The 24,685-nt window shown below is 45.6% G+C and overlaps 1 long non-coding RNA gene across 1 annotated transcript; it reads right to left on the bottom strand.

The window, feature by feature from the left end:
- Nucleotides 1-18,124: 18,124 nt before the first annotated feature.
- On the bottom strand, nt 18,125-23,921 carry LOC109382251 (uncharacterized). The gene is made up of 3 exons (XR_002123905.1): nt 23,832-23,921; nt 23,204-23,384; nt 18,125-18,274 (listed from the first exon to the last, which is right to left on the bottom strand). It is a non-coding gene; the product is annotated as an uncharacterized LOC109382251 (long non-coding RNA).
- Between the last annotated feature and the right edge of the window lie 764 nt (nt 23,922-24,685).

The raw sequence follows: 24,685 nt of genomic DNA, 5'->3' as shown, positions 1-24,685 counted from the left end.
AAATATAACATGCAAACAGAAAATATGCAAAAATGATCCATTTACAATTAAATCAAACACGACCGTCACCCAGGTCAAGGAAAGAAAGATATTTCCAGCCCCCAGAGGCGTCTTGCATCATGTCTTGGTTACAACCAACTCCATCTAACCCAGAACTAACCACTACTCTGACTTTTATGATAATTATTTCCTGTTTTTCTTAATAATATTGACCCTATATATGCATCAATGGACAATATATTGGGTCTTTGGAAAAGTCATGACGCACGTGTGCGACAGATGCCACTAGTTCCTTTTTGGAAGTACTAGAGTCATTTGCATCTATGTTATTGCTATGTCATTTGACAGTTGACAGTTCTAGCTTCATTCTGAAAAAAAATAAGCGATTTGGTTGAGTTTTGGAGATTTTACAATAAGTTGAAGATGGAAGACTAAACTGTGCATTTTAAAAATGTTGCCATATTTTACTGTTTTACTTCCGTAAAGGGAAGAACACGCATCAAGCTTGTGAAAAATTGCATAAAGTTTACGGTGACAATGCTCTACAAGAACATCAGTGCCAACAATGGTTCACGAAATTCCGAGCTGGTGATTTTGATCTCAACAACGCTCCTCAGTCAGGGAGGCCCACCGAGGTTGATGATGACAAAATAAAGGCATTGATCGAGTCAAACCCACGTTACATGACACGAGAGATTGCAGAAACATTGACCATCCATCATTCAAACACCTGAAGAAGCTGGGATACGTAAGCAAGCTCGATATTTGGGTTCCGCATGAACTCAAAGAAGTTCATTTGACAGTGCATATAAACATCTGTGATATGCTCATTAAACGTGAGGGAAAAAAATATCCTTTTTTGAAACGACTGATAACTGGTGATGAGAAGTGCATTGTTTACAACAATGTGGTGTGCAAATGGTCTTGGTCCTGACTTGATGATTTGCCTCAAACGACATCGAAATCAGACATTCATCAGAGGAAGGTTATACTCTCAGTGTGGTGGGATTTTAAAGGTATCATGTTTTTCGAGCTCCAACCAATGAACCAAACAATCAATTCTGGAATATGTACTGTCGGCAATTGGACAGTTTGAACGAACCCATCATCCAGAAATGTCCAGAGCTTGTTAACTGTAAAGGAGTTGTGTTCCATTGCAACACGCAAGACCACACACAAGTTTGATCACCCGTCAAAAATTATTGGAGCTTGGATGGGATGTGTTGCCACAGCCACCATACTCACCTGACTTTGCGCCGTCAAGACTTCCACTTGTTTCGTTCTCTTCAAAACTTGCGTGGTATAACGTTCAATTCAGATGAGGCTGTAAATCAGCACCTCATTCAGTTCTCACAAATAAAGACAGGTCCTTCTATGAATGAGAAATTATGAAGCTCACTGAAAGATGGCAAAAGGTTCGAACAAAACGGGCAATATATCATTGATTGGTCTTTATTCTTTATATAAATAAATGACCTTTGAAAAAACATAGACAAGATACATCATGACTTTTCTGACAACCCAGTAGTTTACTTTACATGTTTCTAAATAAATCACATGGTTTGCATTATTTTGTATTCTTTTTTCTTCTCTCATTGTGATGTTTGGAAGGCTTAGCAATACTTGTGCATGTAGCTGTGTTTCATTCATTTTTCTGGCTGTAGAATATTCCATTAATCAGAAGTTCTATTTGAAAGAGTTGTTATCAGGCAGCCTGTTAGCTGCTGTGTGATGGGAAGTTTCCAACAGTGGTCACCCTGAAACCTCCCCAGCTGTACGCGCTTGGCACTCCTCCAAAGGTGGAGTCTGTTTTCCTCCGCTAAATCTGGGCTGGTCTCCTGACCTGACTTGATAGAATATGGAAGAAATGAAGTTGTTGGGCCTCTGAGTCTAAGTCTGCTTAGGCACTGGCAAACCTGCCTCACTGAAGCCAGCACCAATTAAAAGTGCAACAACCCTGAACTCACCGTGCTGTGAGCAAGTGCAAGGAACCCACGAGATGCCCCAGCTCTTCCAGCCATTCCAGCAGAAGCACCAATTACGCATGTTTTCACATCAATCTTGGATACTCCAGCCCCAGCAGACACCACATAGAGCAGAAGAGCTGCACAGCTGAGCACCAGCCCAGACTGCAGAAGTGTCAGAAAGAAAAAATTGTCGTTTTCAGCTAGCTCCTAAACTTTGGGATGGTTTACGATGCCACAATGGATAACAGAAAGAAAGTACAGCCATCCCTTGCCTTCCGCAGGGGATTGGTTCCAGGACACCCCCACCCCCACCCCCAATTCCCAAATCTGTGGATACTCAAGTCCCTTATATAAAATGGCATAATATTTGCATATCACCTACTGCAATCCTCTAGTATACTTTAAATCATCTCTAGATTACTTGTAATACCTAATACAATGTAAATACTATGTAAATAGCTGTTACACTGTATTGTTTAGGGAATAATGACAAAGAAAAAAAAGTCTGAAAATGTTCAGGACAGGTGCAGCCATCCTAGGCCTAACTACGTCGGACACGTCAACAACAACCTAACATTAAAAAACAAAATTTTTTTTTAATCCATGGTTGGTTGCATTGTATTCTTAAAGCATCAGCTGGGCCAAACTTTGTCCTCTCTCCTTCAGACTTAACAACATATACGTCTTTGCAAGTTTTACATCTTCACACTTTGCAAATGATATTATTTAACATCCTCCTACATTTTTAAATGCGTCTCACCTGGTATCATTTTTCATCATCCTCTCATAACCTCCTTTAAGTCATATCCTTGTGTTTGTGAAAACAATCCTGGGTTTAGGTCAATAGATGCTGCCATAAAAGAAAAAAGAAAAAAAAAGGAAAAAGAATGAAAGCTGTTACTAAGCACAGGGATTTAAAGTTCCGTTTTAGGAGCGTGTCTCTTTTTTTTCCCAGTGATGAATCATGTTGATCTGCACCGGAAATGCCATCTAATCCTGTTCCCACGAAAACATATTTTTAGATAAAAACATTAATTTATTTGAGTAAACTGACATCGGTTTTGCTTTGAAAAGAGAGGCGTCATCGGGTTACACTGACTGTAGAGGGTAAAAAAAAAATCAAGGACCCGTCTTGGCTGCCTTCTGCTCTGTGCTCCGAAATGGTTAACAGGCCCGCCTGCCTTGGGGTGTAGGGAATCAGAAATAGCAACTAGCCTTTCTACATTTGCACAAATGTAATTGCTTCTAATGCTACTTAAGTTTGAAGGAGCCTTAGCATTTTCATTTCACTGGAGCTTTCAGCTTCCTTTCTCCTTTTGGTGGCTGTACGGATTGAATGTTCTATAAAAGAACGAGTGTAGGGGACGGGAAAGGGGGAAGAGGCTAGGAAAAGGAACTGCTTCAGAAAACACAAATATTACGGGGTGGTGGGCTCATTTCCAATACAATGGAGATTGGGAGTTGGGGGGTCTCTGCAAGGAGGCCTCGGAGGCTGGTTCAAGTAAACAGACGTGGGTTTAATTCTGACTCCACCCACCTGCCAGCAGTTGACTTGGGGCAAATCACCTACATTTTCTGCGCTGCTGGTTCCTCCTCTGTGAAATGGGGCCACGGAAAACCTCGTAAGACTGGAGTCGAGCACCCAAGAGATAATCTACCTTGAGGGCCTTCGCCCACATCTGGCAGGAAACAGATCCCCAGGGAATGTTACCTCCCTGCCCTATCGATCGTGTGTAGATGGTTTGGGAAAGGTTGACAATTCGTCTAGAGCATGGGTCGGCAAACTTTTGAGATGGAAGAGCCGCCAGGGGTCGGCAAACTGTGGCTCGCGAGCCACATGTGGCTCTTTGGGTATGTACATGTGGCTCTGAAGTAAAATTGAAAATGAAAATAAAACTATCATAGTTTTGCTTATAAAATTTTTAAAGGATATTATTCACATAATGGTGATTATGTGAAAATATGTTTATGGCTCTCGGGTAATTTTTAAATTGTTGTGAGGGACAGGATTGGCTCTTCCAGGGGTCTGCAAACTTTTGAGACGGAACGTACCCAAAGAGCTGCATGTGGCTTGCCAGCTGCAGTTTACTGACCCCTGGTCTAGAGGATAGTGGGTTTCAGGAACCATTTCAGAAAGAAGCCACAGAGATCCCAGAGATGTCTGTCAATCATCGTCCCCTCAGTGGTGAGGTATCGCTGTCTGCTGCATCTTGACACTACCTGGGTCCCTGGGCAGACTCAGAAGTCATTGAGCAATCCTGGAAAAGGGTTTTGTTGTTTTTGTGGTTCCTTTTGATTTCTACCAACTGAAGACAGAGGCCTAAGGGGAGGGAGCAGGGTCTTAAAAGAAACGTCAATGAGAAAAGTCCAGTAATAAGCCATTCATTTGGACAATAGATGGACTGATATTGATACTATATTTAGATCTCCGAAACTGGTGATTTGAAATTCCCAAAACAATTAAATCCCTCAAACCTAGTAAGGAGAAGATGCAATTAACATTGTCATTTTCATACTAAAGCCAGAGGAAGGAATAGTTTTTACAGAACTATGTTGGCTTAATCCTGACTTAGGGGTTTTGTATTGAGTATCTCATTGAATCTCCATAAGAACTTATTTCCCACCTTTCAGATGTAGAAACGGACGCTAAGAGAAATGGGGCGTCCTGGACAAGATCAGTCATCTACAAAAATTTCAGAGCCAAGACTCAGATCCAGGCCTAATTCTGAAGCCTATGATTTTAACCAAAGTGCTCTGTTGCCCTCCCCGGAAGGAAGTATCCTACTTAGAAGTCTGGGACAAACTGGGATGGAAAGAGAGGGCAATATAGCGCCTCTTGTCTAAGGGTTTATGCTGCGATTAGAACACCTCGGTCAAAGCTATACCGAAAGGAAGGAACCCATACTGAGATCCAGTGAGAGGGAGGAAGGCTGAAGTTATATAAGGAAAGAGAACCGAGCAGAGAACCGAGCAGAGTTCTTTCAGGCAAGGCTGAAACAAGGAAGCAAATGGCAGCTTAGAGGTTACAGAGCTGAGCAGCAAATCAAGGCTTGGTGCTCAAGACGATTGTTCAGGATTCAGACCATAGGATATGAGACGGAACCTTCATCTTGACTACGTGCATGGTGAGAGCGAAGATGACCATGTAAGAATCCTGTGCAGGACCCACTGGCCATCAGATACCAAACTTGCCCTGGAATTCCATGGTTCTGTTTTGAGATAGGCACCCAGCGAAGAAAGAGATGAGAGTAAGCCACCATCATCCAGATGGGGAATCAGAGACACGAATGCCCTTGTCAGGTTCATATGGATTCTTTTTTTCTAAGACTGAATACTACATAAAACAGGGATTGTTTGGTTAAAAAAGCAAGACCCAATTCTATATTGTGTTCACGAGATGCACCGTACGTGTAAAGAGACAAATAGGTTAAAAGTAAAAAAAACGATGGAGATGTACCATTAAAAAAAAAAAAATCCCTAGGTTGGCTACACTAATATCAGATGAGGTAGAATTCAAAACAAGGACTATTATTACAGACAAATAGGAACATATTATAATGATAAAGGGCTAAAATATATTCATTCCTCAAGACATAATAACCCTAAGTGTATATTGGCGAAGAGTCTCTAAAGATGGCCACCATCCATCTCTTTCCTTCTTCCATGTACATGTCACACCACGTGTCAGGAGTTGGGGTCTATTTTGCCTTCCCTTGAATCTGAGCTGTTCTGTGATATTCCTTGACCAAGCTCCTCTTCTGAGTTCTAATTCTTTCCGAGCAGCCCTTGCTACGGGTTGAATTCCAGCCATCAGCCCTGACTCCCTCATTTGTTCCTCCAGCCTAAATATGCCAGCACCTCACTTCTGTTGCTAATCTCAGTTGCTTCACCATCGACTGTTTGGCGTCTACACTCTTCTAGCGCCTGGGTAATTCATCCTTTTTACTGAATTATCTCCATGTAGGACATGTAGAATGGTTTCCATTTTCCAGGCAGGACACTGATACCGGGAGCTAACAAAGCTTGTTCTCTCACTTTGCCAGATGGGGAAGTGGGGCTCAGCCTTATTCTGGATGGTTCTCCCCAGTTCGGCTCTGGCAGGCTGGACACACACCTCTTTGGCATCCACAAGAACTCGCGGTCCAGCAAAACGTCAGCAGACTTTGATCTGCCATTAAAAATGACTTTTACGAATGGAAAACCTTTTCCATCTGTGTGATTTAAACAGAACAATCAATGTTTAAATAATAAATGCCCACATTTTGGGAAGTCTGTCTTCCTCTGGTGGCTTTCCTGGCCATGTCTGGGTCAAACTCAGCTGCCTTGGGTTTCTGCTTTCACCACCTTCCCAGGCCTGAGGGACAGTGCCAAAGTGACAGCATTATTTACAGCAGCCAGGATGTGGAAACACCCTAAGTGTCCATCAATGGATAGATGGATAAAGAAAATGTGATATACATATATATATATATTCGTGTGTTTAATATATAGTATATACAGAGGCTGCCAAAAAAATGTATACACATTTTAAGAAAGGAAAACTGTACTAAAATTGTAATAATAGACACCGATAACAAAAGATGAATACAAGTCACATTTGTCTTCTGCAATGGCAAGAGGTGCTCAAAGTGGTTCCCATCAGCGTCCAGACACTTCTGATTATGGCGAACTACTGCTTGAGCAATGTTGACCAAAGTGTCCACTTGTGTATTATTTTTTGGCATCCCCAGTATATTCTGTGTATATATAATGGACTATTATTCAGCCATAAAAAAATAAGGAAGTCCTGCCATTCGTGACAACATGGGTAAAACTTAAGGGAATTATGCTAAGTGAAATAAATCAGACAGAGAAAGGTAAGACAAAAACTGCATGATAGCCTTTATATCTGGAATCTAAAAAAATCCTGACTCATACAAAAAGGGAGTAGATTGGTGACTGTCAGGGACAGGGAGGTGGCAAAAATGCATGAAGATAGTCGAAGGGTGCAAATGTCCAGTTACTAGATGAATAAGATTTGGGATCTAATGGACAGCGTGGTGACTAAAGCTAACAATATGGTATTGTATACTTGAAATCTGCTAAAGGAGTAGGTCTTAAAAGTCCTCGTGTGGATGTGCTAACTAACCTTATTGTGGTAATCACGTCGCAATGTATTCGCGTATGAAACCATCACATTGTACACCTTAAACTGAGACAGTGTTATATGCCAGCTGTGTCTCAAAGCTGGAAAATATAAAGAGATCAAATTAAACATTAAAAAAACAAATGATAGTTTAGAGACATCTGTGTATTCATCATATATGATGCCCATTTTAATAAGATCTCTATCTATTTGCCCATTTTGCTTTCAAATACCTTCTTCACCCATCAAATGAAGGCAGCTTGCTTGCTAATTGAGTGGGCCTGGTTTTCAAGATCACGGGGGCTCTGTGAGCTATCAAGAGCAGATGATCCTAGTAAACTTGGTAAGACTCGTGCTTCCGACACCTTTCCTGCTCCAGGTGGAAGCCTTGCTGAAAAAGAAGCTCTGAGCTAGATTCTTTTCAGTTCACAGTAGCTTCTTCCCTTCCTTTTCCCCTCCCACTGTCAACTTTTGGCTCTTGTAAGCTCATTCTACAACCTTTTCCATTACCAAAACTGGTGTGATCGCCTCGCTGTGCGCCAAAGGCATTTCTACTGTGTGGGAGTAGCACAGAGATGAAGGGAGAAGGTTGAGTGCTTTAAGATCTATGTCCTTCTTACATTTGAGATTGCACTTTTTTTTTGTTTTACAAATCGAATGCATATTCTTGTCACACGATATGGTAGAAAACATAGACCGATACTTAAATCCCCCATATGCCACAGGTGTTACATCATCTTTCAGGCTCACAAGAATATGATGACATAGCTCTTGCTATCTTCACCTTCAAATGAAGAAACTGAGGCTCAGAAGACATAATTAATCTGCCTACATTTTTGATCAGCTTGCAAATGGCCAAGTAGCAGGATTTGAATCTAAGTCTATCTGCCTAAAAAAATCCATATTCTCAACTGCTGTGGTATATATCCTTCTCCCCCCCCCCAAAAAAAAAGTATAAATACAAAAATACTCTCTGTTGAAAACCTGCTGTTTACCAGGTGCTTTAGGATTTTGTTTATTTCTAACAACAAACCTGAGAAGGAGGTATTTACTCCATTCAACTGATGGGGTAAATGATAGTTTCAAGAGTAATCATCTATTTAGTTATTTCTCCACGTCTAGCAGTGCGGAGCGTTGTATATTATGTCATTGAAATTTAAAAAAAGAACAATGAAAACCAACCTTATGCTTGCCACCTGGAGATAACCACTATTTCTATTTTAATGTCCGTTCTTTGTGAGTTTTTCCTATGCGTTTTAATGAGATCATACTATCCGTCATGTACTGTGGCCTCATTTCCTCGCACAAAAATACATCACAAACATCTTGCCGTGTCATTAAACAGTCTTTTATGGCATCAGTTTGTAATGGTTGCACATTCCATTTTCTGGAGGCATCATGATTTGTGTAAAATTCCTTATTGTTGGACATTTGCTTGTCCCATTTTGCTACTGCAAATATCGCTGCAATGAGCATCTTTTTTCTACTCCTGTACAAAAAAGACATCACTAAGAAAATGTCTTGCAGTAAATTTGCTGCATTGAAGCTCTTTGCAGATGCTTGATTCTTTGGGTAGAAGAAGAAAGATTGAGCAACATTCTGCTTTCATCACAGTGTATCATGTGGTCCATTTTCCCAAACCCTGGCCCCCAACTGGATGTTTTACTTCATTACAAACAAAGAAACAAAAATTGCTAATTTGCTAGGTGGAACATGGTAAGTCATTGTTGCGTTGTTTTCATTTTATTGCTGGGGAACTTGAATATTTCATCATGTGTCCGATTAGTACATCTGAACTCTCTAATTCTATAGCTAGACCAGACACCTAATATAGAAGTAATAGTGCACGTTTGGGTAGAGGTGAAGCTGAGAAGGGCTTGTGAGTTTAATACGAGCAGTAGGAGATAGCACATTTAAATCTCTTTTTGTGAAATTGCATCTTTTCAAATTCTATGGGTACGTGGTTCCGACTCAATGATGAAACCATAGACCTATCCTGTGCCATGTTATTTGTCCCTTGGTCAAGAGAACACTCCTGGAGACCCTCACCAAGTTAGGAGGTGATGTGGTCACAGACCATGCATCCCTAAGCCATCGAGAGTAATTATTGCCTGAAATTCTCAGCCTGCAACTGACAGAAAGCTAACTCCCTGAGGACAGCACCCAACTCTTGTTCACCTTTGTGTCCCTGGGTGTGTCCCAAAGTATGTGACCCATCATGTTTGCAGCAGAATAAAGGAGTGATGAGTGCAACACAGAAGAAGGAAAAAATAGGCAGGAATTTTGCAATTGAAAGGAACAGATAGCAACCAAATGTGCCCAATTAAAAACATGAAGAGCTGGTTTAAGGAAACAAGGATTCTCACAGAACAGGAAGACAGAAAAGATAGCCAGGTGTTATGGGCTCACTTGTGTCCCCCCCAAAAGTCAGATGTGGAAGTCCCAGCCCCCAGCACCTCAGAAAGTTACACTATTTGGAGATCAGATCTTTAAAGAGATCATTGAGATTTAAAGAGGTAAATGAGGCTGTTAAGATAGGAACCTAATCCAATAGAAACTGGTGTCCTTATAAGAAAAGACACTATTGGAAGGCACACGCATGGAGAGATGACCATATGAAAACGTAGCAAGAAGGTGGGCATAGGTGCACCAAGGAGGGAGGCCTCAGAAGAAACCAAACCTGCCGACATCTTTGTCTTTGACTTCTGGCCACCCGAACGGTGTGAAAAACTTGACGTCTCTTAATCCCCACTGCAAATTCCCAGGAGAGAAAAATCTGATTGGTCCAGTTCAGCTGGACTTACGATGTTGAGACTTGGTTCAAACCCTCTTAAAAGGAAGGCACGCTCACAGCTGCACTGCTGAATACCTTTAAAGACACAGCTGCTGTGTGTTTGCTTATAATGCGCTCATTTACTATCTCCCCCAGCTAATGTTAAACCGCTCACATGTCGTGCTGTTTGTTACAGCAGCTGGTGTTGCTCACCACAGTCAGCCAGGGCCGGAAGATGGCGCTCCTGCTAGACTGGAAGAACTTGGAGAACGTTCACTGTTGTTTTCCAGCGTCAGCTCATTGTCCCTGTGGATAACTATCGTAAAGATGCATTTTGGAATCTCAGCTTGCAGCTCTCCTTGCAGCCTCTGACAGGAAGGAAGGCCGGGCTCTCGCGGTGCGTGTTTTACGATGTGGAAAACGAACCTCTCTCGGTGTTGGAGTGGTCTGCCTGTGGCTTCTGGCGAGTCAGAGGCCCCAGAGCCTGACATCTCACAGCCCCGTGCTCTTTCTCTAACATGATGACATGCTGCAGGAAAAGCCTGATGATGTGCTATTCGGCCTTCACAGGGAGCGTGATGTATGCACACCAGGGGGCTCCTCACTTCGGCGCTACTGACATTCGGGATGGACTCTGTCGTGGGGGCTGCCCCGTCCACTGTAGGATATTTAGCAGCATCCCTGGCCTCTACCCCCTAGGTGCCAGTAGCATCCGCTTTCTAGCTTTGACAACCAAAAAATGTCTCCATGCATTGTCAAATATCCCCGGTCCCCGGGACAGAACCCCCCCACCCCCGTTTCCGAGTGAAAACCACTGCCGTAGAGATTTCTGTCTCTTTGGAAAAGTTTTGCTCGCGTGTAGTTCCTTTCAAACAAAAATATAGGCTGGAAAGCGGTTCTCCCTTCCTGGGGGAGAAGAGTGACATAAAATATGAGATGAAATTGAGGTAAAACATATTCCTTTTATGTGTTCTGTTCACATATGGAGATCAGATTTAGGGATGGTGTGAATCTCACACTGTTAGGGCTCTTTATTTAGCTACGACGGAACTTAATTCCTATGGAGCGCTTTGATTCTGCTGGGGTCCCGAAAGCTTTGTCTCCGTTAACTGCGGCCAATCACAGTCAGTTCAGGGGTTTTTAGCCTATGTGGAACCTTCTCGCCGCTTCCCCCGCCCCCCACCTCCCGCCCCACTTCTGCAAGTTGTATGTGACTCGGAAAAGGTGTAATGTTCTCAAGAGGGGTGTATGTTGCTTATAGAAGATAAACCTCCAAATCAACTCTCTTTCCATATAAGTCATTTGAACCAATATTTTGCACAACTTTGTTATGAATGATGTGTAATAATATCGAGAACGTTACTGAGCTCTTGCAGGTATGCCAGACCCTGGGCCCAGGGTCTGGCATACTGCAGAGCCTTGTATTTGTTTGTTTAATCATCAGAATAACCCTGGGAGAGACATCATTGGCTCCAGTTTTAGGGGTGAGTAAGGCGAGGCTCAAAGGAGCGAAATGATTTGCTCAGCCTCTCAGTTCCCGACCAGTACTGCTGAGATGCAAACCCATAGTTCTACGTGACCACAAAGCTCACGGCACTTCCCTGGTCCCTCTATTTGAGTAATAGGCCTTGATGGGCTTCTAGTCCGGGTGTATATTTGACGCCACGCTGGACAGCCACCTCCTCCCATCGTCCATGAGCCACTGGCAAACTGATTTGGGGAAAGCGCGGATGTGTGTGTCTTCCGGCGTCTAATGTCCATGACACTTCGTCCCCGCCAACCCACCAGTGTCTGGGGGGAAGGGAGGAGAGCGGTCAATCATTTTGATAACTCGTCATCTGCTTCTGGGGTCTACGGGATGCCAAGCAGCCAGAGCTGGGAAGCACCCTGGTCTTGTCATCCAGATGTTTGAGGTCATGCTGCCCCGCCCTCCATGTGTCAGAGCTCCTGGCTAAGAAACAGCGACACTAATTATCACTCTTGCTAGAAAGAATAACAGTCCCGCCCTTCTGTGTGTGCGCGCGTTGAGTGTGTTAGGCTGGGTGCACAGGGTTATGTGTGTATTATCTTACTCCTTGAAGGGAGGCTCTATTAGCAGCTATGATGCCCAGATAAGGTCACTTCTAAGGCTCAACAGGGCCTAAGGAACAGACCCAAGGATGCTCGGGGACAATGTGGCTGCCCTGGGTTAAATGGTGGCCCCCAAAAGAACCTGTGAGTGTGACCTCATTTTGGAAATAGGGTCTTTGCAGGGGTGATTAAGAATCTCGAGATGGCTTTATCCTGGATTCAGGGTGGCCTGGTGTCCTTGTGAAGAAATAGACAGAGGGAGATTGGACACACAGACACACAGAGGGGAGCAGCATGCGAAGATGGAAGCAGTAATTGGAGTGATGTGTCTACAGGTCAAGGAATGCCAGGAGTGCCAGCAGCCACCAACCACGAGGGAGAGGCATAGGACAGAATCTCCAGGAGCCAACTCTGCCGACACCTCGATTTCTGTACTCTGGAAATGTGAGAGATTTCTGTTGAATTAAGTGACCTAGTTGGTGATCATTTATTGTGGAAGTCCTCGGAAACCAATACAGTGGGCTGAGGTGAGATTTGAAACCAAGAGTCAGCCAGTAACCTATGAGTCACGCGTTTCAAAACGGCTGTGTACTTTCCGATGCATTACTGCAATGGCTTCACATTCCCAAATTCAATGACCCGGAGTGCTCTAGTTTTCAGAAAAAGTGCTCATGGATACACACACACACACGCACACACACACGCGCGCACGCACACACACACACACACACACACACACACACACAGAGCCAGACACACACGCACTTCAAAGAGTTGGAATGACCAAGAAGCCTTCTTAGTAATTTCCTGATATGACTACTAACGCTCAAAAGAAAAGAGAAAAAAAAAAAGAACAAAAAGAAAAAGACATTCAAATTGCTACTGCTACTCTGATCAAGCTGGCGGTGGGTGGGGGTGGGGGAAGGATTTCAGTCATGAAACATGAAACCAGAGAATCAGACCTCTTTAGCATTCATGATGATATTTTATTAACATGGAGCCTTTTATCTCTGGATTCCAGACAACTTTAAAAAGGGAGTGAGTGCCGTTCTGGTTCTCATTTGATGTGGCCATGGAGGGGGGGGGTTGGAGAGGTGGGAGCGGGGACTGAGGTTAAGACATTTACCCTCGTTTTCCAGAGTCAGTTGACAAATCAGAAATAGTCCAGACTTCTGGGCATCGACTTTAGGATCTTCTCTGAGTTCCTCTTACCCTGGCTGGTTTTTCCTTGATGAAATCACCTCCCCGTTTCCTAGACAATCTGGAGAACTCCTATACATCCTTCAAGTCCCAATGCTTAGGAGAACCTTCCCCTGAGCTCCCACAACACAGTGTTGATTATCTTACTTCCTGTACACACACTCTAGTTCATTCAGACCTCAAATACAGCATTCGTGGTACTTTATACTGCTTATGGGTCAATCTGTCCCTTTTTAGACAAAGGAGCCTTAACCCAAGAGTTTTAAAAAGTCACTGGAAGGGACTTCAAGGCTGGTTGTCAATCCCTAAGATGCAATTTTACATGACTGGGCATCTTACGGGATAGGGACTCTAGCTTCCATGAATTTCCAAAGCACTTCAAGACGTAAACACAGTTCAAGTTCGCTGCACTGAAACTTAAATTCTCCGAGTTTTTATGTCTCTGTTGCCTGGCACAGCACCTGGCCCAGCTCAGACACGTGAAAAATGTCTGCTGCATAAAACGTTGATGGCAATGTGGTCAGAGGGATTCTGAGCTGCTCCGATTTTGTGTTGGAATCATTCGGGCTCAAGAGCTAGCTCTCTCCAAACAAAGAAGGGCAGGTGCCCACCCCAGGAGAAGCCCAACACTTTAAATAGCTGCTACCCCTGGCTCTCGCCAACGGCCTGCTTTTTAGTTGTCTCAGCAATCCAGCACCTAATAATTTATCCTACACATTCATTGGCATGAATGTACAAAAATATAGATACGGAGGAAATAGCAAAACCACAAGACTCAATATGCATGTCGGTCAATAGGCGTTATTGTTTTTTAGAACAAAGGCCAGCAAAATATTTGCAAAGGGCCGGGGAGTAAATATTTTAGGCTTTTAGGATCCCGCAGTTTGTCTGTAGCAATTGCAACTGCTCAGCTCTGCGATTGTAATGTGAAAGCAGCCCTCCACTGTGTGTACATGAATGGGTGTGGCTGTGTACCAATAAAACTTTATTTACAAAAACAGGCAGGGGGCCTGGATTTTGCCAGTCAGTCATAATGTCCTGACCTCCTGCCTTAGAATACTATAGAGTTGTTTCAAATGACTTGTGAACATGCCCTCGCTTGTTTGAATTTACAAAGCAGTATGACCAGCATATACAGAGTGCGCCCTATGGGATCGATTCTGTTTTCAGCACGTTGCCTGTTTTATTTTATTTCATCTCCACCTACAACCACTCTTCACGTGGACAGGTGGCTTAGCCTCTCTGAGCCCCAGTTTCCAAACTGGTCAAAACTGGGGCAAAAGAGGACCACTGCTGCTATGTGTAAAGCATTAGTTAAGTTGCCGTTACATCATGGAAACACAATTAAAGTTGGTTCCCGTCTCTTAAACATTTTTTTCAATGAGCCACTGTTCCACTAAAAGAGAGCATAAAGAAAGCAATGCTTAAATAGCTTTCATTCTGAACATTTTTCTCTGAGGGTACAGACATCTATTTAGACACCGTGGACTTTTTTTTTTTTTAACACATGGTGTGGTGGCATAGTGATGCTTATTATCTTATGTGTGATTAATGAAAGCTGTTAATATAAACAGCGAGAGGACAGGGGCTCTGATTTCCCCAGTGGCTGCTAATTAAGGAGGTGGCTGCTCATTTTCAGGACTCAAAGGGAACTGCTCTGTCTTAGCTGTCTGTAATAATTCATCAAGAAGTGAAATTTTAAGGACTTGACCCAGAAAGAACGTGATAATAAAATAAATCTCTCTTTTCCTTATCATCGTACTGGTAATAACGATCACGACAACACTAGAATGTACTAGAATGCACTAGATGCTTCTCTGTGCCAGGGATGAGCTAGGTGCTTTGCAGGCATATCCTTATTGAATCCTGTCAACAGCCCTCTACAGTCCATTGTTGTGTTCCACTTGTGTTAGGTTCACCTTTCCAATGAGGTAACTAGCCTTACGAGTTATGGAGTGTGAGAATGACACCGAGCATGACCTGGTTCAAGAAGCAACTTGGAGGTTTTGGAGAAACATCCTGTGGGACTCACCATATCTTGTGGATTCTGTATATTGGGGTGTAGGAGTGTGTGTGTAATAGGAATAAGGACTGGAGGGAAACCTACAAACATATATGTGCACAGACACGCGCGTGCAGACACACACACACACACAAACACACACACACACACAAACACACACACACACACACATCCGGTCAAGAAAGAGCTTGTTTGTATTTAATAAAGTATGCTATCAGCAAGCCCGTAATAATTTTGATTATAAGATGTCACGAGCACTAGAGGACAGCAACGGAAACGACACCGCACGGCGTTGTGTGTTGGGTCTCGGTGTGCATGTAGAGACAGACAGACGAGGGACAAAAGGTACAGCCCAGGTCTGGTTTCAAAACGCTGAATACACGCCAACGTTTATCCATGCATCCACTCGCACGTGCGCAGCTCACCGGGAAGGGGAGCAGTGATGACCTTGGGGATCCTATGGGGAGCAGTCACAGGACTAGGTGACGGATTAGGTGGGGCGAGCCTAGAACAAGATGAAGTTGAACAAGACGCCACGGTTTTCCTGGTTTGATTGAGCGGATGGCTGATCACATCACAGATGAGCCGGGGGAGCAGAGGTATCCGCGTGGGTTTGGGGGAAGGTGATTAGCTCCATGCTGGACATCCCAAGCTTGAGGTGCCTGGGGGGACATCCAGGAGCAGATATGAGGAGACACATATGAGTGTTTATGGGCCTGGGGCTTAGGGAAGAGGCATGTTAAAAGCTGAGGCGTGAACTAAGGGTGAACCCTGGAACATACTCATGCCGCAGGGCTGAGCAGAGGAAGAGAAGCGAGTAAAAGGAAGGAAGAGAAAGACGGGACCTGTTTCACAGAATGATGGCGCGATTAAGACGGGGAAGAGGGGCCTGGATGGGGTGCCTGTAGTGGGGCCTTGTGGTTAATTACAGTGGCCTGGTCCCTTCCCATAACTGCACTGGAAGACCACTCTGAGCTCCTTTTAAAGACAGCTCAGTTTTTGCAAAGAGCAAGGACTTTGGCTTAGGCAGACCTGGATTTAAGTCTTAGCTCTACAACTTTCTAGCTGTGCAGCCTTAGGTAAGCCTCTTAGCCTCTCTGAGCTTCAGCATTATGAGCCATAAAATAGGACTAATGATCGTTGGCTCAGAAAGCTGTATCAAAATGGCATCTTGACGTGTGATCCATTCCCAGTATACATTTTCCCTCTCACTTCATTATGTGTTTGTATGAAGGTACGTGTGCATGTGTGTGTGTGTGTGTGTGTGTGTGTGTGTAGTTATAGGTAACAGAAAACGAAAGACAAAGGGATTTTTATGGGCTCAGGTGACTGAAAATTCCAGAAGAACTGGCTTCAGAGAGAACTGGATTCAGAGATTCAGATGAGGTCAAATCTTTTACTTTTCTTTTCTCCGTCCCAGCTCGGCTTCCCCTTGTGTAGGCTCCATTCTGAGGGAAATATCAAAACGGTCACTTGCAGCTCTGGCCTGACGTCTCATCCTTTCAGCAACATCCACCTGAAAGGGCATACCTCTCTCGCAGGAGTGCACAAAAGTCTCAGGGGAGAGTCTCCACAGATTCCAAAATGTCCAACTCGAGTCACATGCTTATCCAGAACCAATCGCTGACCGGCAACGCTCTGACTGGCTGAACCTGAGTGGGGTCACGTGACATTCCTAAAACTCAGCCTCGCAAGGGCTGAGCGTGGGCAAGGCCTGGCACTTCCAGGAAGACTCAAGTTTCCATTAACAGAAAACTAATGACTGGATATTGAGCTTGTGCCCGCTACAAAGGACCAATTCAGTGTGTACGTGCACAATTTTCTTCTGGCTCCTGGTTTGCTAAATGTGTTTTGAGTTCATTTCTAGCCCATTCATTCTTTTACTCATTTGTGACTTCAGGAAGGAGGCAGTGAGCCTCCACTCCCTGCAGAACAGCGTTCTCACTGGGGCAGGCGCGGCAAAGTGGCCTCACCCAGGGTCCCTAGCCCCACGCTCCCTCCCTGGGAACTCAAGAAGGATGGCTTCGGCCTCTGCTGACTCAGCGAGTCAACAAGGACCTCTGACACCTCCTGGCCTTTCCCGGAACCTTAAGAAGGAAGAGGAGACAGCCTCAGAGGGCAGGTTTAAAATTAGAAGGGAGTGCAACGCTGCCTGTGGTTCTTGAACGTCAGCCATTTGGGAGGAATGGGAGATAAGGTGCTCAAGAGACAGGAAACATTTATTTAAGATTCCTATCACACTGGGAAGCTGGAGGGGGAGTTCGGTTCAGGGGAAGAACAGGATGTTGCCAGGATCCGGGGCAGGGCCAAGGGCAGGAGGGCATGGAGGGAACGGATATTGGAGAGGAGAGCTCATCAGCTTGGGTTTTTGGCGAAATGGTTTGGAGGGATCCCAGGCAGGAAGTCAGCCCTGGAAGAGGCCCCTTGGGGGTTCAGGTCTCTTCGGTGACAGAAGGGAGATAGATGGTCTCCTCAAAGACCTTGGGTCTTGTCAATGAGGCTGGTGTGTTTCTGGGTGGTCCCCTAGAACGGGGGTCTCATTTAACTCTTGTGGGAGCTCTCAGTTCCCTGTTCCGCCTGGAGTCCTTCTGCTGGTCTCCCTAGCTTGGAGGCCACAACACTGGCCTCTGGAAGGGCACTACCCCGCAGCTCCAACTTGCCCTGGAAGGCTGCAGGAGGTTAAAGGCCAGACTGGCTGACTCAGCCCTGGGGCCAATACCCATCCCATCCTCATGGTGGTGAGGGCTGTGGTGCCGAGTCCCACTGTGTCCCTTTGCCCTTCTGGGGGAAGCGCCCGGTTTCTCCAGTATTCAAAAAAGACCCCATAGCGAAATAAAAACCTGCTGAAAGAAGTCCATGCAGAGGCCACTGGCAAAATGAAAAAACACAACCAACAAACACCAAGGGAAAAAAAATGTAATCATAATTTTACATAACCCACAACTGCATTGCTGTGGTGAGCCAGGTACTGCCACGAGCCTTGGACATCCACGAACTCATGTTGGTCCTTTTGACAACCCTAAGAGATATTTTCTCCACGTCACAGCACAGCCCAAGAAACCACGGCACACGGGGGTTCGGTTCCTTGTCCAAGATCCCAGCTGCTAAGTGGCAGACTGTGGAGAAAAGGAGATGGTGCTAACCGCCTAACCGATAAGGGGCTGGGTTTGCAGCTGACAAAACCGCAAGTTTGCAGGGGACTTCGCCTCTCTGAACCTCCATTTTGCCACCCTAGAAAATGGGGGTGAAATAGGATCTGAAAGTTTTTAACAAGAAAATATATAATTAATATGGTGCCTTAGTATTTACTAAAAGCAACAATAAACATTCAAGTTTTGTTCAAGGCAAAAGTTGTGTTATTATTGATTTAAAGATCCCAAGGACCTACCATAGCAGCTGTCAGGAGTTATAAAGGGCTCACTCCTGACAAGAGAAGCCAGAGGCCCCAAGGAGCAGGGCTGAGATATGTCCCACCCTCACCCTCCCCGCTGGCCTCTTCTGCAGGCACAGCTGACAAGAGCCCGAGGGGACCTCTCACCCACCCACACCCAGGCCTCTGAGGAAGTGTCTGGACCACAGCGGCTGATCAATGATGGAGTATTTGCTCAGCTCCACACCCACAGTCCAACTGGAGAGACACCCTTGGGTTCAAGGATAAAGGCTTCCAGGAAATGTGGCTGGGGCTCCAGACCATCAGTCACTCAGTAACTGACCACCTGGTCTCTGAGGACAGAGTGTCTGCTTCTTTTTGCTCTTTCAAGTAGCAGCCACACACTAGTATTATTACTGGTATGATTTTTGTCACCATTGACCGAGTGCTCTCCAAGTTCAGGGTCCTATGCTAAGTACTTTACATGCATTTCCTCCCTTAATCCTCACTATAAGGCTGAAGGTTAAAGAGTATAATTTTATCCGGTTTTTTTTGTTTTGTTTTGTTTTGTTTTTTAATTTTTGTTGAGGAATTGGGGAGGGAAACAGTGTTGGGGAATTGGGGAAGAGAAACATTGTGTTTTTTCCAGGATCCATCAGCTCCAAGTCAAGTTGTTGTCCTTCAATCTTAGTTGTGATGGGCGCAAGCTCAGCTCCAAGTCCAGTCGCCGTTTTCAATCTTAGTTGCGGGGGTGGGGGGGGGGTCGCAGCCCACCATCCCATGTGGGAGTCTAACCGGCAACCTTGCTACTAAGAGCATGTGCTCTCACCATCTCAGCGGCAGCTCAGCTCGGGCACAGCTCACTGGGCCATGTGGGAATCGAACCGGTGACCCTGTTGCTCAGAGCTCACGCTCTTAACCAACTGAGCCACTCGGCCGGCCCTATCCCTGTTTTATAGCCTGCTTAGAATGGAAATTCATTTGCCTGAAGTCACACAGCTGGAAAGCAGAAGACATGGGATTTGAACTCAAGCCATCTGACTCGAGTCCATTCTTGAGGCTACGACACTTGTGCGCTTTAACAGGGGTTCTCTTGACCAGCCCTAGCAGCCAATTCCGTGTAGCCTCCTCCAGAAACCAAGGAGGTGACATTGGACAGTCAGGTTATAGGAGGCAGCCAGGGTCACATGGATCACTGGGGAGTGACACAGCTTCCGGGATCTCACAAAGGAACTGGGTGGAAAGCATTTCAGCCAGAACACAGCAGGCGCAAAGGCCCTGAGGTAGGAACAGATTCATCTTGTTCTCATTCATTTCTAGGTCTCCTCCATTGAAATGTTTATTTACCATCCTGGTTTCTACTCCTCCATCTTTTGGAACACAGTTAAGTTGTCTCCCTCTCCAGGAAGCCTCCCCTGAACTTGGGCTAGGCGGGGTTCCCTGTCATTGCTCTCATGGTCCCCGTTCTTCCTCATAAACCATTGCAAACTTCTGTTTACTTAACAGCCTGGGATGTCTGCTTACTGTTGGTCTCCTACATGAGATTATAAACTCTAAGTGGAAGGAGTGCTTGCCTTGTGGTATCTACGCCTAGAACAGTGGCACCTAGCAGGTTCTCCAACAAATGTTCATTGGCTGGCTAGTCTGAGGAGGCCATGTTTAGAAGATTGGATTGGATTCATTTCTGGACGCCCTTGTTTATTAGGGGAAGGCGTGCATGTCACGTCTTAGGGAAGGGGGGCTGCCCTTGGAGAAACTCTTACACCCATGTACAAGGACACATACGAGTATGTCCATTATTTGTGTCAGAAGAAATTGGAATCAACTGGTGTCCACCAGCCTCGGGCTGGATACACGTGACGCCATGCGCGCACATGTTTTAAGACCACAGTCAAAGTGGGTGAACCAGAGTTACACATGTCAACGGGGGGCTTTCTCAAAACATGAGACGGAGAGAAAATTCTGGTCACGAAGTGATTCATATCCCACTTCAGAAACTGAAGACACCCAAGAGGCCCTCCATAGTTTTACGGATTCATATATAAGTATGTAAGAATCATATTGAAATGGGGGTGTGTTTTCTGAGCTCATGATAGTATGGGCGGGGGTGGAGATGAGGGCGTGGAGAGCTGAGGCAGGAACTGGACAATGAGAGGGATTTAACTTTCCCAAGATGCTCCCATAGTATTTAAGAAAGTCCGATGGGTTTGTGCATTATCAAGTCATTTCAAAATGGATGAATGTAAAAGAGGGACCATTAGAAAACATGCCAACACATTCCTGATAGCGAATCGTGGATGGTAGGAATATGGGTGGGTCTTATTTTCTTCTTTCTATTTTGTTTTTTAGTTCTGTGGTTTCAGAGAGCATAGAGGGAAGGAGGGAGGGAGGGAAAGAAGAGAAGAAAGAACATGTACAGGGGGAAGACACGGGACTCAGGGAGTCTGAAAACAGCAAATGAGCATTAGTTGTAGGAATGGAGGTTTCTGATCTGGGAAAAATGCAAACCCCACCTTCACATATTTTCAAGGAAAAATAACTAGGGCAAATTTAAGAAGCTGGAAGATCAAGCAAATTTTAGCACAACATACTACAAAAAACTTCTCATGAAAGACTTTCAAATACATGTTACCTACCTAAACTATCCAGTAATACGCCGTCTTGAAGAACACCGTTTAACACTGCCAATAAATTCAGAGCATTCTTCTCTCTCCTGCCCCCCAGGGATAACCACTGCCGTCAGTGTGTTAATTACCTCTGTAGACTTTTTCAAATACCTTTGCACGCGTGTATTTCCCATAGGCAATGCGAAGATGAGATTTGTGCTGCTCTTTTTGAACATGCATAGAGCTAAACTATGAAATGTTCAGCAGCAAGCGCTTGTCATTCGCCATTGTGTTTCTGGCATTTATCTATAGGGATCCGTATAGGCTTAGTGAATTCTTTTTCGTGGCTATATAACGTTCCACTGAAGGAACGTATTACATTGTATGCATCCACTGCCCTATGGGGGGGAGGAAGTAGATGGACTCACATTTTTTGCTGTTACAGTGTAGCTGTGAGTACCCCTGCACACGCTTTCCTCATGCATTTCTGGGCAGTAAAAAGAGCACATTTTCTAGTTTAACAGATTCTGTCGATTTGCTCAAAGGAGTACTAGGTAACCATGAGCCATCTGGGACTAGATTAGGCCACTTTGCAAGATTAAGTCCCTTTTCTCTGCAAGTGTCCAAGCATTGGCTGGACAGCCTCTTGGCACGGCTGTATTGGAGGGGATGCTAGCCACTGAGGTCCCTTCCAACTGTGTGCTCCTGTGATTTCTCACCCGCCCACAGTGGGACCTCCACTCGATACAACTCATGCCAAGAGCCCCAGCTGCAGTCAGGAGGAAAAGCCGCCTTTCTATGGGTTTGAAGGAGTTGTCAGGGACATTTCTGCAAAAACACATGTTTCTTGTTTGTGTATGTGTGTGTGTGTGTGTGTGTGTGTGTTATATTTTATTCCAGCTGAAGACATCTTAACTAAATCCTGTGTTTTGTCAGGGTTTGGACCCTAGGTCCAAATCCTGGGTCTGTACTCAGTAGCTGTATAATCTTCAGCATGTTCTTCAATGTCTTCGTGCCTCAGCTTCTTCGTCTGTAAAATGGGCAAATTCATGACTCTGTCTGACAACCGTTTTGGTGATTCCACTGGCTGATGAACATAACTGGCTCTGATGACTGGCGAGTTTCACCGCGCTGTAAGGCGGGCAGGGGGAGGAGGGGTCACTGCGCAAACGGGCTGCCTTAGGGAGCCATCTTTGCCGTTGGACAGGAAGGAAGCTCAAGGTTTAACCAATCCATCACACCCATTGCCGTGGCCAGCACAACCTTTTGTTCAGTGTTTTATCTTTTTCCAAGCATGTCCACTATCTCATCTGTTCATCAAAGGTCCCTGCAAGGATGTCAAGCAGAGGATGAGCCCAAGGAGAGATGACTCAGGGATCTGAAAGTCAAGGTCAGAAGCTCCGCTCACCAGCAGCCCCCTGGGCTGAGTTTCTCCACTGATCTTGGCCTGGGAGGAGGCTTAGGCTGTCCAGGCCAGGCCTGAAATACCCACAGAGAGACTTCCTTTCCCCTGAGCATGTACTGGGCTCCTCAGCCCAGCCAGATGGGCTGCAGATGTGAGCTCTCGGTTGCAAGGGAAGACGAGGGGATAGGCAAGACGGATCCCCTTGCATGGGATGTCAAGCCCCAGGCTCAGGTCCCACGATGCCATAGGTCCCCTGGCTCTCTCTCTCTGACTCAAGTTGACTCAGTTTTGGAAACAAGAAGGTGGTGCTGAAGGTCTTGTCATGCTCCTGCGTTGCTGGTAGCTGTCTGTCAGAGAACATCTCAGGCAACAGCTATGTCATCTTGCAGCCTTCAGGTCAACTTGGACACACGCCACAGCCTCCTGTCATCCCTGCAGCTCAGGCCAGCCCTGGAGAGCCCACCAGGTTACTGAAGGGCTTCTGCTTCCAAAACATCGCAAGCCCTCCATTGCCGTCTCCTCCTCCAGCCTATTCCAAATTCAGGGGCCCTTCCCTCAATGCCCTATCTTCAGAGTAGACAATATTGACGTTTATCCTAGGGGACCCATGCCACCGCCAGCCCACTCACAGTGGGCCTCTTGGGAGTTCTGCATTGGAACTCACAGTTTCCTGACTCCCACAAAGGCCTCAGGGGTTTTGCTTCCGGACATGGTTACGGAACAGGCTCTGGCTCTGCCAGACCTGACTTCTGCCGTCCGTGCTGTGTGACTTTGGAAAACTCACATCACGTCTCTGGTCGTGGGCTTCCCAGTGGTAGAAAGTGGGGAATCATTACCTTGCAGGACTGTGGGGGAAGATTCAAGAAAACACTTTTAAATGCCCAGTAGAGAGGCTGGCATAGAGTCCACGCTTCCTGAGGGGCTGTCACTGCTGTTCTGTTACTATTATCGTTGCCATCCGTTGTCGCCGGTGTTGGGAGCTGCCTCCCTCCTTTCCTCAGTCCCCCCATTGCCTCTATAGCCAGACAGACCTGCAATCTAACCACAGCACCCCCTTACAGCTGTGTGCCCTTGAACAGGTTATGTGGCTTCTCTGAGCCTGCCTCAGTTTCCCCATCTGTAAAGAGAGGTTCAGAAAGCTTAAGTGATGTCCCCGAAGTCACCTGCCCAGTGAGAAATTTCAACCCAAGCCTTGCGTCCGAGAGCCCTGCTTACTTAACGATTACGAAGCTACATTTTGCCCCTGTGTATGTTTGCCTCAGGGGAGGCCCACTATGTTTCTTAAATCTCACCCGGAATGAGGACTATCTGAAAAGGATGTCTTCTTCAAATCCTAAAGTTCTGCCTGAAAGTCTACGTCCAGCTCACCAGGCCACCAGTTTACCCTGGAAAAAAAAAAAAGAGAGAAAAGAAAACTAACAGAATCCGTGTGAGAGAGGTCTTTGGACTATGTGAGGAGTGTTCATGAAGGGAGGGTTTGAGGGGGGGGCCACTGAAATTTTCCCAACTCGAGGAAGGACCTTGATAGCATCTGCACATCAAAGGAAGCGAAGGCTTCAAAGGCAGGCTCTCTGTGCTGCTCTGCACCCCCCTCCCACTCCCATGGTCACGGCTAACTGGTTCACTTGGGGACAAAGCCAGAGGGTGCAATGCGAGGAGCTGGGGGTTTTGTCGCAAGAACCTCGTTCTCATAGGGGTGAAGAGTGTGTCCTGGAGCCTGACACCCCTAGCTGTGTTTCTCCCCACACACCTCTCACTGGCTCAGGGACCCCAGACCCCACCTGCTCTGTGGTGTGGGATTCAGGGCATCTGTGAACTTGGTCGAGAAGAAAATATAACACATCTTTGTTGTCACTCACCTCAAACTGAAATTTAGCATTTTTTTCCCCCCTCATGATTATCGGCAGCAGACACGTACGTAGCAGGATCAGCAGTCCCTGCGTTTGTCACCAACAGAAATCACAGACATTGGCATGTCGGGTGACGGTGTCACAGAATTTAGCGTCCCTCAGTCTCTTGACACCTCTGCCAGGGAGCTTGTCGTTAGAACTGCTGCTACGACTTGTCACGTCAAGAGTTGATGACACAGCCCAAATATCACGATGTCACTTCTTTTTTTTTTTTTCTATTTGTCGTTGGTTTCCTT

Source organism: Hipposideros armiger, unplaced genomic scaffold, assembly GCF_001890085.2.
Source record: "Hipposideros armiger isolate ML-2016 unplaced genomic scaffold, ASM189008v1 scaffold_62, whole genome shotgun sequence".
Classification (NCBI taxonomy): Eukaryota; Metazoa; Chordata; class Mammalia; order Chiroptera; family Hipposideridae; genus Hipposideros; species Hipposideros armiger.
This window is presented reverse-complemented; position numbering and strand designations above follow the sequence as displayed.